This window comes from Harmonia axyridis, chromosome 4 (assembly GCF_914767665.1).
Source record: "Harmonia axyridis chromosome 4, icHarAxyr1.1, whole genome shotgun sequence".
Classification (NCBI taxonomy): Eukaryota; Metazoa; Arthropoda; class Insecta; order Coleoptera; family Coccinellidae; genus Harmonia; species Harmonia axyridis.
In genome coordinates, this window is record NC_059504.1 from 4,360,093 (window position 1) to 4,376,237 (window position 16,145).

At 37.2% G+C, this 16,145-nt stretch overlaps 3 non-coding genes across 3 annotated transcripts; all 3 read left to right on the forward strand.

Moving 5' to 3' along the window:
* The first annotated feature begins 8,919 nt into the window (after positions 1–8,919).
* Positions 8,920–8,992, forward strand: Trnar-ucu. Its single transcript has one exon. It is a non-coding gene; the product is annotated as a tRNA-Arg (tRNA).
* A 2,237-nt stretch (positions 8,993–11,229) lies between these two features.
* Trnar-ucu lies at positions 11,230–11,302 on the forward strand. The gene has a single exon. It is a non-coding gene; the product is annotated as a tRNA-Arg (tRNA).
* Positions 11,303–11,709: 407 nt separating this feature from the next.
* Positions 11,710–11,782, forward strand: Trnar-ucu. The gene has a single exon. It is a non-coding gene; the product is annotated as a tRNA-Arg (tRNA).
* Positions 11,783–16,145: the final 4,363 nt, after the last annotated feature.

The window sequence follows — 16,145 nt, forward strand, 5'->3', positions numbered from 1 at the left end:
TAGAGAAAGATATTCAACAAAGAGAATCAATTTAAATCAGTAAGTATGCTCATCCTTTATTTTTTTTATTTTATGCCTGGACTATTTTTTCTGACTATGGTATACCTACTCACTTCCCTCGATGATCTACATAGATACCATTGACAGTAAAATCATTCGGAAAATTTCGACTTATCTATGTCACATTAATGTGAGATGCAAAACATTACAAGACTAAATTCAGAAAAATAAATGGTTCTTTATCTGAAAAAATATTGGTTTAATGTTTCCAATTATACCTCACTGAAATTTTTACAGTTCATCATTTGAAATATGTAGAATCCAAAGATCGAATAAAAAGTGCTTTTCTCGGTATAGATGCTATTTCACCATAATAAGTACATTGATATACATACATAATACTTTGATTAATAATTTGATTCATTGCATTTTGAAATATGTCATTTATATTCAAAAAATTCCGAAATTATATTAAAAAATGCAATTCTTCGAGAATAAAATTTGTTTCTTTTGAATATCATCTCAAAAACTTAATTATTCATTACTTTTGTCACTCGATTGAACCATTTTTATGCATTTTCATGCCTCAAGAGTACGTACGATCATTTTAATTTTCTAAATTATTGCCCTCTCAAAACTTTCTTCGAAGTGTATAGGGATTGAGAAGAAGAAATGGACCTTGATGACCTTATTTAACCAACTTTCAATTCGAACACTTGAATCAAAGCTATTTCCTGAACTGGAAGTAAGGGGATCGAGCCAACGTCTTGTTGCTTTGTCTGGATAATCTGCATACCAACACGTCATCGCCTTCATTGATCTCAGGACTGACCCTTAAAGCTTTTGAAAAGTGTGGGTAGATTGCTCACAAACTCCTAATTTACTCTCAGAGTGGGAGCAGTTAATTCACTTGGATTTTCCTCTTACATGTTTTTATTGGAATATTTCGGAATTTGAAGGAATAATGAGCTTTATTTTTTGTATTATATGAATTAGGAATTTAGGTTGGGTAAAACTTATCCCATTAAAAAACTAAGTGTGAAAAGGATGAGTGTTATATTAGGTGTACAACTTTGCTTCTGGTGATTTGCAATAGATGGCTGTAGCTTAACTGGTAGTCGAAATAAATAGATCGTAGATGTCATACAATAAGCTTAGGTATTTTTAAATATAATATTAGTCGATTTGTGTCTGCATCATAAAGTTATTCTCGATTAAACATGTCAGATTACGAGCCTAAGTCTCGTCATTTGCGTTAGGTTTTAATTTTCTGCTTTGATATGGAAAAATCTGCGGCTTAGGCTCAACGAATGCTCTCAAAAACCTATGGTGAGGCCGCTATCAGTGACAGAACATTCAGAAGAGTAGTTTCAACGCTTCAAGAACGGTGATTTTGACGTCGTAGACCAGCATAGCAGTGGAAGAGAGAAGGTTTTCGAAGATACAGAACTGGAGGCATTACCTGATCAAGACTCGTGTCAAACGCAACAAGAATTTTCAGGATCATTGGAAGTGACGCAACAAGCCATTTCAGAATGCCTGAAAGTCATGGGAACGGTTCTAAAACAAGAAAATTGGATGCAGTACGAGTTGAAACCAAGAGATGTTGAACGTCGTTTGTTTGCTTGTTAACAGCTGCTTGAAAGGCAAAGATGGAAGAGATTTTCTCATCGCATTGTGACTGGACACGAAAAATGGGTTCATTACGATAATTCCAAGCGAGAATATCATGGGGATATCCTGGCCATGCTTACACGTCGACGACCAAACCGAATATTCACGGTTTCAAGGTCATGCTGAGTATTTGGTGGTACCAGCTCGGCGTAGTGTATTATGAGTTGTTAAAACCGACTGAAACAATCACAGGTGATCATTATCGAACGCAATTAATGCGTTTGAGCCGAGCATTGAAAGACAAACGGCCGCAAAACAATGAGATACATGATAAAGTGATTTTACAGCATGATAATGCTCGACCCCATGTTGCGAAAGTGGTCAAGACATACTTACAAACGTTGAAATGGGAAGTCCTACACCACTCCAGAGGTTGCTCTGTTGGACCGTCACTTGTTTCGATCAATGGTTTACGGCCTGGCTGACCAGCACTTCCGGTCTTATGAAGAAGTAAACAATAGGATCGATTCGTGGATCGCTTCAAAAATGACCAGTTTTTTCAACGCGGGATTCGTACACTGTCCGAAAGATGGGAGAAAGTAGTGGCCAGCGATGGACATTACTTTGAATCATAATTTTTTTTTACAATAAAGACGAGAATAAAAAAACGGCGGAAGCAAAGTTGTACGCCTATGAAATTCAAGCAAATTCACCGAAAGCCAATTTCCCTTTGATACAGTGCGTGGTCCTTTGAATATTTCTCTCCCAAAAAATACCCCATGGAATATTGTGCCCCAAATTTTCCCCAGAGTGTCCAAAATTCCCCCAAATTTGTGGGAAAATACACCAAAATGGCAACCTTCGAATATTATATACGCAAAATCAAAGAGCAAATAAAGACAGAGGAAATGGCGGATTCAGGTCCATACAGCTCCAGGCTCTCGCTCCAGTCGTAGCTTAATGGCCGGATCCCGGAAATTGTGAGCACATATATCTCGCGCCAGATTTATGAAAGTGCTTTTCTTCCGAAAGCCGGGCCAGGGGCGAGGAAGAGGAAGAAATATATACAATAGGGGGGTCCGCTCCCCACCTGTCTCCCTAGGAAGTGGAGTGGAGAATGGCAGATGGTCAGTGAAATAACGTTATTTATTATTCCAGAAAATACAGTTTTCGTTCATAGAAAATGGAAACCTCCGTTGGGCAGTTGGGACTCGGTCTCATTTCTCCTTAAAAGACATTTATTGCGTGTCGGGAGAAGAATGACCGCCTTTGTTTTGGGCAGAAGGACTTTCTCTGTATGAAGCATGGATACGAGTATTGTTCCCTTGTTTTAGCAGAGTTCAAAATTGAGAAGAAACTTGGTGTATATTGACTCACGCTGGAACTGACACATGCAATACTGGTACTTTGTTAAAAAATATCCAATAATATTGTTCTAGAACATTTCATGTTATATTCAGGTTCTGAATCTCTTGGTCATATTCATTGATGGCCAAAATCCGGGAATTAAACCAATATTAAATTTTATTTTTTCAATAAATATCCATCTGATCAAAGTAAAATTGAAAAAGCAGTTGTACAACGGCATAGAACTTTGCTTTCGCCGTTTTTTTCCGAAATTCGAGGCTTTATCATAAAAAACTGGTTATACCTTTATGATTCAAAGTATTGTCCATCGCTGGACACTACTTTCGCCTATCTTTCGGTCATCGTACGAATCCCGCGTTGAAAAAACTGGTCATCCTTTGAAGCGATGCACGAATCGTTCCAATTTTTTACATCTACATAAGACCGGAAGTGCTGGTCAGCAAGATCGTGTGTCATTGACCGTAACAAGTGACAGTCCGAGGGAGCAACTTCTGGAGAATACGGTCGGTGGGGTAGGACTTCCCATTTCAACGTTTCTAAGTATGTCTTGACCACTTTCGCCTCATGGGGTCGAGCTGTAAAATCACTTTATCATGTCTCTCGTTGTATTGCGGCCGTTTGTCTTTCAATGCTCGGCTCAAACGCATTAATTGCGTTCCATAACGATCGCCTGTTTCAGACGGTTTTAACAACTCATAATACACTACGCCGAGCTGGTCCCACCAAATACTGAGCATGACCTTGAAACCGTGAATATTCGGTTTGGCCGTCGGCGTAGAAGCATGGCCGGGATATGATATTCTGCGCTTGGGATTATCGTAATGAACACAATTTTCGTCTTCAGTCACAATGCGATGCAGAAATTCGTTCCGCCTTTGCCTTGCAAGCAGCTATTCACAAGTAAACAAACCATGTTCAACATCTCTCGGCTTCAACTCGTACGGCACCAAATTTCCTTATTTCTGAATCATTCCCATGACTTTCAGGCCTTTTGAAATGGCTTGTTGCGCCACTCTTGATGATTCTGCCAATTTTCGTTGCGTTTGACACACGTCTTGGTCAAGTAATGCCTCCAATTCAGCATATTCGAAAACCTTCTCTCTTCCAACGGCATGCTGGTCTTCGACATCAAAATCACACTCCTTGAAGCGTTGAAACCACTCTCGGCACGTTCTTTTACCAATAACGGCCTCACCAAAGGTATTCGAGAGCATTCGATGAGCCTCAGCCGCAAGATTTTTTGATATTAAAGCAGAAATTAAAACCTCCCGTAAATGACAAGAATTTGGCTCGTAAGCTGACATGTACAATCGAGAATAACTTTATGATGCAGACACAAATCGACTAATATTTCGATGGCTTTCTGTTTACAGTAACCTAATGACATCTACGATTTATTCATTTCGACTATCTTTTACCGCTACAACCATCTATTGCAAAACGGCGGAAGCAAAGTTGTACACCAATAAGTTTTGGTACTTATTTACCCCATCTGTATCGAAGTAGTAGGTGCTACAAGAAACACCCTGTATCTCGGAAACAAAGCTTTTGCGGTCCCATTTTCAAAGGACTTTTTTCCTTGAAATTATCCAAAGAATCTTTTATTTTCCTTCATACCTAAAATTTAGGAAAACTCTGTATTTCAAACAAAAACTGGCGAGAAATACTTCTAATAAAAGTTCCACTTTTATTCTCTTATTTCCCTCTGTTCCATCAAAATCATTTCTCAAACCTTTAAATCTTGCAATCAATACAGAAACGGCAGTAAAAACTCGAAGCCATCCTTCAATACAAGGTACATCATCCAATCCCGCTTCAAACTTTCAAAAAATATCAAAGGGAGTTGCTCCGAGTAAATTAATCCTGTCAGGAACACTGGATAGGTGTGCATCTTCCCGAACCATGATTTTATTAATAGATATCGGGAAGGGAAGATGAACAGAGAGGGCGCTGTCGATTTGTTGATACTTCAGGGAGATGTTCGAGGGACGTCACTTTCAGCCGTTCAATTTTTAACCGCAAATCAATTACATCAAATGATGAACGCTGAGGTAGAAGAAGAATGGGAGCCGCAGGTGGGGCCTGCCAGAAATTTAATAAAGGTGGAAGACGTAGACAGTGATTGTTTGCCTTTGTTGTACCTAGTTGAAAGGTATCTTTATGTTTTTTTTTCTGAGCATTGTTTTGGTTTATCATTTCCAATACCTAACCTTTGGAATCATATGAAGACAAAAATATTACACCTCTCCTGAAATTATCACTGTTTATGTTCTGGAATGTATACAGGGTGATTCACGAGTAAACAGACTGGATATTCTATAATATTCACTGAATCGGAGTCGTTGCGGCTCTGTTAGCCTTCCGGGAACTGCGACCAAATTGATCTTCTGTTCTTCACCCTACTTATTCATACAAACCCAGGGAGGCTGTCGATATGGTTAACGAAAACGACAACATCCTAAGGAGCCTTGGCTATTACTTCGTGAGTATCCAGAGCTGACTTTCCTTTGTGAGTGGTTCTTAGGCCTGTCAGCCCTGGACATTTGAACACTATATGCTCGGCTGTTTCTACTTCCTTTCCACAGAGCCTGCAGATCTCATCTGCTGACTTACCCATGCGGTACAAAATGTATTTGCACCAACAGTGTCCTGTCAGCAGTCTCACCATAACCCGAAGCTCAGCTCGTGGTAGCTTCAGAAGATTCTTGGTGTAGGTCGATGAAAGCACCATAAATTCCTTTCCTTGAACAAAAACCGGAGTGTTTCTCAAGAGAGTTTATATTGTCCCTCTCCCATTGTTGAACCGCTGTCTTATATTGGTCTTTTCCAACCCACTGAAGGGCTCAGGACCAGCAGGTGTTAACCTTGATGCTCTTTTTGCAAGTTCAACTGCTTTTTCGTTTCCTTCAACACCAAAGTGCCCTGGTACCCATAGTAGAGTCACTTTATTGCTTCTAGCCAGTTGCTTCATGATGTAACGGCACTCCCAAGTCAACAGAGTCTCCCTGGTTATAACGTTTCAGGGATCTCAGTGATAAATTAAAACGAAATTTGATATAAATCGCAATTGTCAGAATGGTTGATAGCTATGGAAATATATATGTCCATGATAGTTATAGTTTGAAAACTCATGAAATATCTGGATATATTTATATTATGGACAGTGATAGCGACATAGAAGTTCTTTAAATCTACAGAAATAAGGTAGGTGGCAAAAAATATTGATTGTCAGAAAATGTCTTTTTGTCACTTTGCTGCCTAGGCAGGAAAAGTAATACTTTGCTGATAGATATGTGTCTGCAAAATTAATTTCTCTGATTCTGTGGTTATTCCGTTCATTCTTCCACATCTTGTAGAACAAAATCGTGCGAGAATATATCAGAAACGCACAGTTTTCATGGTTATATTTTATTATTCTATGTTGGTACTCCGAACATTCCGCCACGGCTTTATCTGTCAATTCATCAATTTGCCTTAAAGAAATCAGTTCTGCCAACCAACATTTTTCAATGCAAAAATCACTAAATGATATTAATGGAAATATTTTATTAATATCAATAAAAATGCCATGAATTAGAGAAAATAATGTATAATACTCGTACAGAAGGCTCATTCTACCACTCGTTTATTCAAAAACTGGCCACTTCGTGGCTCGTTTTTGAATTTTGAACTCGAGGAAGAATAACAATGCCGCCTGCACTTGTATTATAAACAACTAATTTGCTGTCAATCGGAAAATTTTTTTTTTAAATATTACAGACTCTCATCGTAACAGGACCAAGATAATTCACTTCCCATCCGTTTCCGCAAGTTCCATTTCCGTTTCCGGAATGGAAGTAAAACATGACGAATCGATAGGAATAATTTTCCCGAGGAAGGCCCTAAAACAAAGGAAACCGGAAAAACTGCGTAGATTGAAACGTAGAGAGAAAAATGACCGCTGGCTGGACCCTATTCCTCTCTCCGAGGCGGAAACTTATCAAACTTTGATGTTCTTCCTCCGGATAATACCGCCTCGGGCACATCCACGGACTCAACTTTCTTGATAAAAGTGCAAATAACAGAAACAAAAGTTTGTTCGAGAACCGTCGGCAAACACCTGGATATGGAAGTTCCTACTTTCGTTTTATTTTTATGAGGCTCACATTTCTTCATCACTCCCGTCAGGCCATCTTCCAGTAGTGGAATTGAAGCGATAATCAACTTACGAAAGTTTTTTGAGAACTGCAAATGAAATCATTTCCTTCCAATTCCCTTCTTCTGGATGGAATGGGGAAACTATTGGAGTCCAGGGGGTTTCCCAAAATCATAGAAGGCGTTTCGGAAATTCTAGGACATTATTCCTCCAAAACATTATAAAGGGTGTTTTTTTAGAGCTATAGAACTTTGAATTGCAATAAAACAACGACGGATTATTCGATTGACATGAATTTCATTTATCCGCAAGATAATCTTGTGGCATTACATTTTAAATATGATTTCTGGCATATGACTGCCACGGCTGGCTCGGATGTAGTCCGATCTGGACGTCCAATTTTCGATGACTTTTTCCAACATTTGTGGCCGTATATCGGCAATAACACGGCGAATGTTGTCTTCCAAATGGTCAAGGATTTGTGGCTTATCCGCATAGACCAATGACTTTACATAGCCTCACAGAAAGTAGTCTAGCGGTGTTGAATCACAAGATCTTGGAGGCCAATTCACAGGTCCAAAACGTAAAATTAGGCGGTCACCAAACGTGTCTTTCAATAAATCGATTGTGGCACGAGCTGTGTGATATGTTGCGCCGTCTTGTTGGAACCACAGCTCCTGGACATCATGGTTGTTCAATGCAGGAATGAAAAAGTTAGTAATCATGGCTCTATATCCATCACCATTGACTGTAACGTTCTAGCCATCATCGTTTTTGAAGAAGTACGGACCAATGATTCCACCAGCCCATAAAGCGCACCAAACAGTCAGTTTTTCTGGATGTAACGGAGTTTCGACATACACTTGAGGATTAGCTTCACTCCAAATGTAGCAGTTTTGTATCGCTAAACAAAATAAAATGGACGTAGTGCGCGATACGTATTCCGCACAGAACCATTATTTTCGGAATAAAATTGCACTATTTGCAAGCGTTGTTTAGGCGTGAGTCTATTTATGGTAAATTGCCAAACCAAACTGAGAATAAATCACTTGAAAGCTGTTAAATCGGTCGCCATCTCGAACAGTATTGCCAACTCAAAGTTATAAACCTCGAAAAAAAACACCCGTTATAAATATACCCGATATTTTCCCATTTTGCATACAGCTTTCTAAAACCTAACACTTCAGTCAAAAGATATTACATATTTCAATCTTTGATACTTTACAAGAAAGCAGTTACCTATACCGATTTTATTATACCGAATTTCCTTCCAAATATTGTTTTTCAATTTCATCCCCATAATACATCAATGAGAATCTATTCAATGTGAACATACAACAGAGTGACATATTATTATCCTTCTAAATTATCATCCATTTGACGAGTAACACTCTAATAATTAATCCATCATTCTTTGCAACTGTGAATGGGCTCCAAGGGAATAGGACATTGTAACAAGTGTTTTCTGATCACACTTTCCCATAGGGACTGATAGATTTACTAGAAAGATTTGATGTTAATAGGATTAATTCTTAAGTTCTAATACAAGCAATTGCAATTTTTTGATAGGGGAAATATTATCTGAGCAGGAATGAGAGCTTGACAATTGTTCCAGAAAAAAGGTATTTAAAAAATATTTGTCTAAGTGGTATTAAGTTGATTTACAACAACAAAAAAGCAAACGTGTTCTATAAAAGATCATACAATGCTATTATACCGATGGTATGATGATGCAATTGATGCAGTTGTACTAGTACTGCTAGAATAGGGGATGTAAGATAGTACCTACTTCTAAAAGTACCGTCCCTGTGGCGCAGCGGATAGCGCGTTGGACTTCTAATCCAAAGGTCGTGGGTTCGATCCCCACCAGGGATGCAACATTTTGAACCAATCTGATTTACCGTTCATTTGAAATAAAATCTAAACAAAAAATTGACAATAACTTTAGAATCTTTAGTGAAACATTTTCCAAGAACCAACAATTACAACAAACGTATCAATCCCAAGAAATAAAACTGAGTTTTGAGTGATCATCACTGACAGAATTTTTCAAGAATATTCCATTTCAATTTAGTATCTTTCTCTCTTCTCTAATATAGTTTTAGATTAGTCTTCATCAATAGTTTATTCTAAAACAAGTGGCAAATAGGCTTCTATTGCAATCGCTCCTTCGTCGCTCTTTTTCGAATCCATGAGTGTTGGAATTGCCTTCTGCATCGAGTATTAGATGATATTTTTTATATCTCAGTCAAGTTTTGTGAAATATTGTCGAAATTCAATGAAAAATTCAGATTATATATTCTAGTGGCTTTTGTATTGTATCCTGGCAGTTGGTGTGACTGTTACGAAAATTGACAGATTACGGAATTTGAATATGAATCGTACGTTTCGAATTTTGAAATAATTTACAATTACGCATAAAATTAGTGAATTATGTCTGACGAAATCGATTTAATACCACCAGAATTAAGAGAAATTATGAATAATGTCGCAAATTAATTCACTATATCCAAATCATATTATATTGACAATTGACGTGTGTTGAATTTTGATGGGATTGGAAGTCAGTGTAGTCAACCACAAAACGAAAAAAGTTACTGAAAACAATGCTGTAATGAGTTCATTACAGCACTGTTTTTAGAACTGTAACGAACTCATTACGATACTGACATAGAGAAACTTCATTCTTCTTCTTTCAATCTGTGCCAAAGGGATTTCACTTCGTAATAATAGGCAATGTAGCTTATATATCCTTTTTTCCTTATGCGACTGAAATTTGGGCTATCACAGCCCATGAGATTGCTCCTGCTCGCTTTTAAGTTTATCCCAAAAGATAATATTTGAATAGAAAACCGTTCTATTCCGAGGTAACTGCGTTTCCAATATCGTATACACATTCAAATCAATATCGTGTAAGTTATTTATGTGAACATTAATTTCCATTCTAGACTCCTGAAATCGTAAATATTATTCTTCGCCTCCCGAATATTTATATGCACGAGCAATATCGGTTGAAGGTTTTTTTTATTCGTGTGGATAATCTATTGTGGCCATTCTGGAACTTGGATGCAATGTAAAGTTCGATTATTTGGTGAAACTGTACTTTCTGGAAAATAAGAATTCACATTAAGTTCGATTTGAGGTAACTTTCTGTTTAGAAGATATTATCTAGTCTGGAGAAAGAAGATATCGAATTTCTTTATAGTTATATTGAAAAGGTATTCGAACATATTATAACAATGGAAACAATTTGTTCAGTTACGTTTCAGTATAGTGATACTCATGAATAGTCATAAAATATCAACTTATCAAATCTAAATATATGTTTACGTTTACAGGATCTAACTTCTGGTTTAATTACTTATCTATTGGTAAGATGGTGGGTTTTGTTTATTAGTTGCTAAGCCAAAGGCTTCCATAATAGTATAATGTAAAACAAGTTGCAGAATGGGCACCTATACCGAACGCATGAGTATTGGAATTGCCTTTTGCAACGAGTATTAGACGATATTTTCTCTATTTCAGTCAAGTTTTGTGAAATATTGTCGAAATTCAATGAAACATTCAGATTATACATCCTAGTGATTTTTGTATTGTATTTTGGCAGTTGGTGTGACTGTTACGAAAATTGACAGATTACGTAATTTGAATATGAATCGTACGTTTCGAATTCTGAAATAATTTACAATTACGCATTGAATTCGTGAATTATGTCTGACGAAATCGATTCAACACCTTAGAATTGAGAGAAATTGTGAATAATGTTGCAAATCATTTCACTTTATCCAAATTATATTACATATATTGACAATTATTGACGTTTGTTGAAATTTGATAGGATTAGAAGTCAGTATAGACAACCACAAAATGATAAATTATAACTGAAAACGATGCTGTAATGGGTTCATTACAGCACCGTTTTTAGAACTGTAATGAATCATTGCGATTCTGAAATAGAGAAAAAAATTTTATAACGGTGTGGCAGAATCCGTCCATAGATTTATACAAGGAAATGAACTTCATTTTCAAAAGTTAAATTCATGCAATTGATGCAGTTGTACTAGTACTGCTAGAATAGTGGATGTAAGATAGTACCTAGTTTTAAAAGTACCGTCCCTGTGGCGCAGCGGATAGCGCGTTGGACTTCTAATCCAAAGGTCGTGGGTTCGATCCCCACCAGGGATGCAACTTTTTGAACCATTTGAATACTAACCTGATTTACTGTTCATTTGAAGTAAAATCTGAACAAAAAATTAACAATAACTTTAGAATCTTTAGTGAAACATTTCCCAAGAATCAACAATTACAACAAACGTATCAATCTCAAGAAATAAAACTGAATTTTGAGTGATCATCACTGAGCATTCTTTTTTCATTCAACCAATCACAAAACAATAATAATCGCTTAAAGATAATAAAACATGTTACCATTCGAAAAAAAATTAAGATTTCTAACTTTTTAATGTAGTTTTAGGTTAGAATGTCTCAGTTTATTTGGTTAATTTATCAAATCCTCTGAATGGTTCTCGAGTTATTATCTCCGGAGTCCAATTCGACTTGAATACTCAGTCTGTTTGCTACATACATGTCACGTCCCTGTGGCGCAGCGGATAGCGCGTTGGACTTCTAATCCAAAGGTCGTGGGTTCGATCCCCGCCAGGGATGCAAATTTTTTGAGACAAATCTTCATTTTGTTAGTATTTCCTTCAATACATTCGATAAATTTGGACTTATAAAGTTGATTATCACAGTATTTTGTATGAATTGAATCGCAAATAACATTTTATTCCTCTTTTCAATTTTTATATTGAATTTTAAAAATTAATGCAAGGATTGAATGAAGCAAGAATCACAAATTAAATAGAGTAATATGAATATAAAAGGTGAATTATTGAAGACGCAGTCGAATTTGAAATTTAAAATGTAATATGTAAAAAATTTCAAGGATAAATTCATCTGGAGAAACCCACCATTATTTGAGCTTGCGAATCCATTTTTGAATTCAAATACAGGGTGTTACAATTAAAAAAGTGGAACTTTGGTTTATATCTGTGTTTTCGAACACCCTGTATTTAAAATAATTTTAAAATGTGCTTCTAACTATCTTATACACATCACAAAGAAAGATTTTCGAAATATCTTCATTTACTTCCTCAAAAAGAGATCCGTGTTTTGGGTGGGCCACCCGGTACGTATATTATAGAAAACTTTTCAGATTACAACAAATATAAAGCAAGATTTACAGTAACAAACTGAAAATGAAATTAAAATAACTGTACACAATCTTCGAAATGAATAATCATACGATGAGGATATTTAAACGCACGACAAAAATTTTAAATATATATCATTTATTGTTGAAAAATTTTGAATTCTTGATCAGAAAAATCGAAGGCTATCTTTCTTTATCTGATCAATATTCAAAATTGAAAAAGTTTCTTGAGTGAATAACACAATAATTGCAATTTTCTAATAGATCCATCAATTTCATCACTTTTTCGAATTAAAAATAACCCAATCTCTGTAAACTTCAAACAATGGCGAACTTCTCGATGAAATCTCAATCATCCGGAAATTCTCCGAATGTCAAATATTTCCCCGCCTAGTATTATCTCAAATTAAAACAGACGAAGAGGGCGGTTCGAAGGATTGAATCAAGAGACATTCCCTAATTTCCATAAAGAACGAAAGTTATTAAATTGAAAAACTTATCAAAGTCGTTTGCATATCGATTGGTTTTTCAAAGACAGACGGGAGAGGAAGACAAGTGTAGCCCTCTTTGTGAATTGTACTTCAGCAATCCAGGACTTCTTGGAATTAAAATATTTACATCTCATCTCTGTTGATTACATTTCCAATTCTGAAATTAATTTTCCCCGAGTAAAATGGAAAATCACAAGCAATCTCGAGACTCGGAAAAACGAAATTATCTTACGGTCCCGTTCACTTTTCACTTTGTCTAGAGGAATATAAATACTCAATCATTCATGCCTGCAGGGCCGCACTCGGAAGAATCATTCGGAGAATACAGGGTGTTCTAGACAAATAAAAAGTTTTCCAATAAGAGGTTTCATTTTGAATAGTCCGCTGTCTGGGCAGCTGTCTCATTTGAAGCTGTCATTTTTTGATATTTGACAAGTGAACACTACGCTTTAACAATGCTGTGAAATAGTTAAAATTCACGACAAGAATGTTGAAAATACTGCAATCACAGTTGATTGCTATGCTAAGTTTAAACGTGGTGAAATGAGCGAACACAGTGGACGTCCAAAAGAAGCTGCCACCGACGGAAAAATAAAAAAGAATCGACCGTAAAGTGAAGTTGATCGAGATACCAGACATTGTGAAGATATAATTTGAACGTGTTCATCATATCATTCACGAATATTTGTACATGAGAAAGCTGTGATAGATCTTTATATTAGGGTCTTCAAAGTAGACTCAGGAATAAAAGCTACAAATGTAATAAAGGGTGTTTTTCTTTAGAGTTATAGAACTTTAAATTGCAATAAAACAACGATGGATTATTCGATTAACATGAATTTTATTTATCCGCAAGATAATCTTGCGGAATTACATTTTCAATATGATTTCTGGCATATGACCGCCACGGCTGGCTCGGATGTAATCCAATCTGGACGTCCAATTTTCGATGACTTTTTCCAACATTTGTGGCCGTATATCGGCAATAACACGGCGAATGTTGCCTTCCAAATGGTCAAGGGTTTGTGGCTTATCCGCATAGACCAATGACTTTACATAGCCCCACAGAAAGTAGTCTAGCGGTGTTAAATCACAAGATCTTGGAGGCCAATTCACAGGTCCATGTTGCACCGTCTTGTTGGAACCATAGCTCCTGGACATCATGGTTGTTCAATTCAGGAATGAAAAAATTAGTAATCATGGCTCTATACCGATCACCATTGACTGTAACGTTCTGGCCATCATCGTTTTTGAAGAAGTACGGACCAATGATTCCACCAGCCGATAAAGCACACCAAACAGTCAGTTTTTCTGGATGTAACGGTTTTTCGACATACATTTGAGGACTAGCTTCACTCCAAATGCGGCAGTTATGTTTGTTGACGTAGCCATTCAACCAGAAGTGCGCTTCATCGCTAAACAAAATAAAATGGACGTAGTGCGCGATACGTATTCCGCACAGAACCATTATTTTCGAAATGAAATTGCACTATTTTCAAGCATTGTTCAGGCATGAGTCTATTCATGATGAATTGCCAAACCAAACTGAGAATAAATCACTTGACAGCTGCTCAATCGGTCGTCATCTTGAACAGTAATGCCAACTTAATGTTATATACCTCAAAAAACATCGTTTATGTTTAATAATAAAATCTCGAATTTTGCCAAAAAAAATTTGTTTTACTATGGTAGAGCGGAGACTTTTCAATGGGCCTGTTACATCTTCACTTCGGAAACAAAAATTGTAGGTAAGTACATAAAACATTCAGAATTCCCACTTCTGACGTGTGTTGAAACGTTTTCCCATGAAAACGAGAGCTCCCAACGATATGGCAATTTCGGATTAAGGAAGGCCATAAAATATGAACGAGGCAAGTTTAGCCCTGGCACGACACTGACATAAAAACAAGTTTCGGTACAAATATAATTTAGGTAGGAGGATTTATAACTGGCCAGTTTTACAATCGACGTTAACATTTAATGTGGCAGCGCCACCGTGGGGAAAATCTCATTGTAGCTTGGATGTATGTGCATAATTTAGATTTGTCCCTTCAGCATTTTTCATATGGGTCTAATGTCCGCCGTAGTTTTATTTCTGCCTCGTGTGTAAATTTCAGTCGCTTTAGCAGAACTGCTGGTGTAATTCACAGATTGAAACGGTATTTTTCCCTGCTGGTTGACTCATCGTTGCCATAATTTAGAGCAATTTGTGGAGTTGTATAATTTTTGTGCTGTTAATTTTTTTCTGAACACAACATGACTTTGATATGGGTACCAGGTCATAGTGGTATTGAGGTTCATGAATAAGAAAAGAGAAAAGTGGTAGATGAAGATGTCATAAAATAAGTTTAGGTATTTGTAAACATAACGCCATCGAAATATTAGTCGATTTGTGTATGCATCATAAAGTTATTCTCGATTAAACATGTCAGCTCACGAGCCAAATTCTCGTCATTTGCGGTAGGTTTTGATTTTCTGCTTAAATATGAAAAAGTCTGCTGCTGAGGCTCATTGAATGTTCTCAAATACCAATGGTAGGCCGCTATTAGTGAAAGAACGTGCCGAGAGTGCTAACAACGCTTCAAGAACGGGGATTTTGACGTCGAAGATCAGCATGGCGGTAGAAGAGACAATGTTTTCGAAGATGCAGAGTTGGAGGCATAACTTGATCAAGACTCGTGTCAAACGCAACGAGAATTGGCAGGACCATTGGGAGATAAGCAGCAAGCCATTTCAAAACGCCTGAAAGTCATGGAAATGATTCAGACACATGAAATTGGGTGCCGTACGAGTTGAAGCCGAGAGATGTTGAATGGCGGTTGTTTGCTTGTGAGCAGCTGCTTGCGAGGCAAAGACTGAAGGGATTTCTGAATCGCATTGAGACTTAAGACGAAAAATGGGTTCATTACGATAATCCCAAACGCAGAAAATCATTGGAATATCCCGGCTATGCTTCCACGTCGACGGCCAAACCGAATATTCACAGTTCCAAGGTCTTGCTTAGTATTTGGGATCAGCTCGGCGTAGTGTATTGTGAGTTTTTAAAACCGACTGAATCAATCACGAGTGATCGTTATCGAATGCAATTAATGCGTTTGAGCCGAGCATTGCAAGACAATTGGCCGCAATACAACGAGAGACATAATAATGTGATTTTACAGTATGACAATGCTCGACTCCATGTTGCGAAAGTGGCGAAGACATACTTGGAAATGTTGAAATGGGAAGTCTTACCCCTCCAGCCGTATTCTCCAGACGTTGGTCCCTCGGACCATCACTTGTTTCGATCAATGGTTTACGGTCTGGCTGACTAGCACTTCCGGTC